This window comes from Rutilus rutilus, assembly GCF_951802725.1.
Source record: "Rutilus rutilus genome assembly, chromosome: 14".
Taxonomy (NCBI): Eukaryota; Metazoa; Chordata; class Actinopteri; order Cypriniformes; family Leuciscidae; genus Rutilus; species Rutilus rutilus.
This window is the reverse complement of record NC_140219.1, coordinates 36,442,933-36,447,932: the sequence shown is the minus strand read 5'-3', so window position 1 is coordinate 36,447,932 and position 5,000 is coordinate 36,442,933. Positions and strand designations below refer to the sequence as shown.

General features: G+C 38.4%; 1 protein-coding gene across 1 annotated transcript in view; it reads left to right on the top strand.

The window, feature by feature from the left end:
* Positions 1-5,000, top strand: part of mgat4b (alpha-1,3-mannosyl-glycoprotein 4-beta-N-acetylglucosaminyltransferase B) — a 143,261-nt gene that overhangs the window by 86,834 nt on the left and 51,427 nt on the right. The window lies entirely within an intron of this gene.

Genomic DNA, 5,000 nt, shown 5'->3' with positions numbered 1-5,000 from the left:
TTCAGCTTTGACTTTACCTGGTTTTGCTCAGCCAAAGATTTCCTAACAAACTTAAAAGTATAGCGCTAATATTGTCTAAAATGTAAGTTACTCCATAATTAACTTGTTTATTTGTTTTTATCTTGTTTATTGAACTGTTGTATAAAAGCAATATCACACTTGCGGTCGTGATGATTATCCAGATATCAAACACAGCAATGATCACTGCTGATATTAGAGGACATCAGAACTCTTGCTTCGGTGGCATTGCTTAAATAGCAAGAACATTATATAATCTGATAGTTATCATCTGATATATTGGTCCCTCAAAGTAACAGTTTTTGTTTCTAGCTTGCTGAATAGCTAACAACTAAACCGGTAGCTTTCCTGGAGTTTATCTACTTTACGTTACGAGTAGCTTGAGACTTTTAGAAGCTGCTGAACCATTTGTAAGTCCATTTCCTCATTGATTATACGCTCTGTCTGCCTTCTGTCCTGTAATAACTCATCTCTGCCCTGCTGTTCAGCCATTAGCATACAATTAACACACGTTGAGTCTCAGATATGCTCTCTGTTCACTACCATCTAGTATATGATGAGGTTTGTATAGTTCTTGTATCATACAGCACTGGTGTCTGATAGCCACTGCGGAAGATGTCCAGATGTCCACGCTTGGGGACAGATGCACCACACAGGGAAGTTACGGGGAGACCGATATCCCATAAAAGTGCTGATGGGAGAGTGAAGTTGACTCCCATCTACTGACGCTGCACAAATGAAAGAACACAGACGCCGCAGCTCATTCCCATAATGACCAATGCAATCTACCAAGAGCAGCGCAAATGAAGAGTAGCTTGGAGAACGTCTTCCTCTGGCGTTCTGGATAAATGAAGACGACAGGAGGAAACTCTCTCTCTTCTATCACACGATCTCTGATCCAACCAGTGGATCTCTGAGCTGAGTGAGTGAGTGGAGGCGGGGCTCATTTGCATATTCATAGAACCGCGTATACTAAATGAGGCGAGGGTGTCGAGTTACATTCAAGATATTTTAAGGCATGAAGACTTTTTTCAAGAAAGAAAAGTTTAAATGTGTCATTTCGGTGATCAAAGATGAGTTTTAAGGGATAAAATGATTGACTACAGGAGGACTTTAAAAGCTCTCCTCCCATAAATCTAGTGTCTAAAAGGGAAACTCCTACAAATGCATATGCAATATAGTCATATGCAGCCTATATAGTCATATGAGAATGTTCAGTGTGAAGTGAACACACAGCAGAGAGTAGTGCACAAGTATTGGGACTGACTGCAAGAGTGCGTGTAATTCAGATGTCCTACATTCGTCATGTTGGCTCTCCATCAGATAGGGAAGTATTCGGCATATTCGGATGACATGAGGACAGAGCAGTATTGAGTTTGTTCCTACAACACATGATGTTTTTGTGCAAACACACTGCGGTTCAGAGCAAAAGGAGCAGCGTAACAATCGAAACGCTGAACCTCGTCAGTGGAGGTTTCTAACCGTTAGAGTATGATAATACAGCCGCTTGAACAGACTCAAATCGTGCGGCTTGTTGAGGAAGCGTGTGCCATTACATTCAGCGATCAGACTTTACATCTAGAGGACAACTTATATGCTAAATATATTGACTTTTGCGGAGAAATGGAGCTGATCCTGGATATTCTCCATTATAGGTAGTGTTTTATTTTCTAAGAAGTGTTTATGAGAGAGCAGTGAAATAGATGTCTTTCAGATTACAGTATATTACAGTGATGTATGATGATGAATGCAGTAAAGCGTTTCACCACACTGTATCTGAAGGACACTGTGCCCTAGACACACACGCTGTACACTGTTGAGTGTGTTTGAGCCACTTCACTTTAATTAACATTGACTATGAGTAACTGGCGGCAGTGAACTGTGTGTGTGTGTGAGTTCTGTCTGGGTTGTGTATTCACACACCTTTTACTTTGGGGATGATTTAAGTACATGCCATATCTCATTTTTATTATAATGTTATCTCTGTGAGGGTTTGTACAGTAGTGTGCATCTAGAGTCCAGTCCTCTTTTTCTTTCTTGTTTGCTGTCATTCCCGGCATGTTAAAAGGATAGTTCACCCAAAAATGTAAAATGGTTCATATGGCTCATGCACTGTATTCTAATAGTGTGATAGTGTTGTGTGAGAACCAAAATTCACTGAAATCACTGGAAAGAATTGAAATGTGTTCACTGAAAAATAATGTTTCTCATTCACTGTAATTGCCTGGAAAAGACGGACCGGCACAAGCTTCAGATTCCCTCCGTTTGTGTTCCTGTGAATAAAGAACGAAAGTCATTTGAGTTTGGAATGACATTAGGGTGACACAAAATGATCATTTTTGGGTGAAATATAAAAAAAAAATAACAAAAGAAGATAATATTGATTAATTTGCTTCTTTTGACGAGGAACTTACATCTTGCCTGTTAATAAAGTGCATTCTGTAAGTGTGTTATATGAACAGTGGATGTGCTTTCCACACGCCTGCGACTCGTTCAGATTCAGTCAAACTAATTTGCATGTAGTTTGCATATAATAATAATAATTCTCTGGGTACTCATTTACTGGGTACTCAAAGCGCTTTACATGGAAGGGGAATATACAGTTGAGATGTATGCCAGTCGGTTTCACTGATATGAGATGGCTTTCACTAGATGCAAATGCAGGGAGTCAGACTCCAAAGAAGGAAGCAGTTCGCTCACCACAGTGACCTTTCCAGAAATATAAACTCTAAATATATAAATATATATATTTTTATATAAAAATATAAAAGTCTTTTTTCCTCTGAAAGCGCCGCTCACATTTTCATCAGGAAATGTACAAATGTTTGCACTTTCCATCTCATTGACACACTTTTCAGCCCTTTTTTTTTTCAAGAGAACTTAAAAGGATTGTGCCAAATGCGTTTGTAATGTGGTGTTTTCCATCCTGTGATTAAAGAGCAGCTGACGTGACACTAGACGGGTCAGGATTGTTCATCTCATGATAAGTCACAAGCTCTCTGTGCGTCTGAAAAGCAGCATTTCCCACTTCTCTGGAAACTGAAGGTTTGGTCAAAGTTTCTGCAGGTGTTTCCTCATCTTCTGTCACTCGTTCTCTTCTGCGTCTCAGGATAATTGCCAACACAATGAGTCGGTGATGAGAGATGTGTGGGAAATGAGGATAATGTGATGTTCCCGCAGGTCATGGACTCTGACGCAGCGTGTGTATCCTCACATTATACCCTCGTCCTTGAGTTTCACTGTTACACTGACTCCATCCGACACACCACTCTAGAGCGTTTCAACACTTCAAGTCTTCATGAAACTGAAATTACAATCGTCTGTTCTCTATTGTGCCGTATATCCGAGTGAAGCGCTTCTGAAACAAGAACAAATGTAGGGCGGGTCTTGATTTTGCCCGTGAGGAATTATCGTAATAATCATAATTTGGGAGATGACAACATGATGTTCTACTTGGAATCAGATTATGCCTCTCTATGGCAACACTATGAGTCTGCAGGTCAGGTGGTACAGCGTCACATGGCACACGTCAGAGCTCTCAGATCATTCCCAGTGTGCATTACGAGTTCTACAAGGACGTGAACGCATTGTACAAGATGTAATCCCGCCAATATTCAACATGTTCAATCTGTGAAAAACCGCAAAACCGCAAAAACTGAGCTGACAGACGCTCAACTTCAGCCTTAAAGATTACGACAGCTCATGAATTTAAACAGCTAATGATGTGCGTGGATAAACTATACTGCTGTATTCCAGAAATATAGTCAGTTCTGATTCATGGTGACTTTAAACTGCACTAAAAATGTCTGAATGCTGAACTGATGATAAAATATCAATCCAAGTGGCTTTACCTTAAATTCAGCACAACCTTTTAAAGCAGAAGGCTGCATATAGAGTTTTAAATGATAAAGCCATGATCTGACAGACAGAACTGATGTCGACTGACTTCTGGTTAAACTGAGAATCAGGATTTTTTTTGTTTCAAACAGAGATAACGATTCTCTCTCAACTAAACAATGAAACGTAATTTAATAGAGTTTCCGACAAAATGTTAATTGCTGCAGTCTAGTTAAAATGTTGAATTAATCTGAATGAATTATTTAAAAAAAAAACTGTTTTAATGAATGATTCAATAACTCACTCATAAATACTTGTTTCACTACTGGATGAATCTGTGTTTTTGATCGAATCTCTTGAGTGAATGATTCAATGACACACTCATAAATACTTGTTTCACTACTGGATGAATCTGTGTTTTTGATCGAATCTCTTGAGTGAATGATTCATTGACTCACTCATAAATACTTGTTTTGTTACTGGACGAATCTGTGTTTTTGATCGAATCTCTTGAGTGAATGATTCAATGACTCACTCATAAATACTTGTTTCATTACTGGGCGAATCTGTGTTTTTGATCGGATCTCTTGAGTGAATGATTCATTGACTCACTCATAAATATTTGTTTCATTACTGGACGAATCTGTGTTTTTGAATGAATCTCTTGAGTGAATGATTCAATGATTCACTCATAAATACTTGTTTCATTACTGGACGAATCTGTGTTTTTGATCGAATCTCTTGAGTGAATGATTCAATGATTCACTCATAAATACTTGTTTCATTACTGGACGAATCTGTGTTTTTGATCGAATCTCTTGAGTGAATGATTCAATGACTCACTCATAAATACTTGTTTCATTACTGGACGAATCTGTGTTTTTGATCGGATCTCTTGTGTGAATGATTCAATGACTCACTCATAAATACTTGTTTCATTACTGGACGAATCTGTGTTTTTGATCGAATCTCTTGTGTGAATGATTCAATGACTCACTCATAAATACTTGTTTCATTACTGGGCGAATCTGTGTTTTTGATCGGATCTCTTGAGTGAATGATTCATTGACTCACTCATAAATATTTGTTTCATTACTGGACGAATCTGTGTTTTTGAATGAATCTCTTGAGTGAATGATTCAATG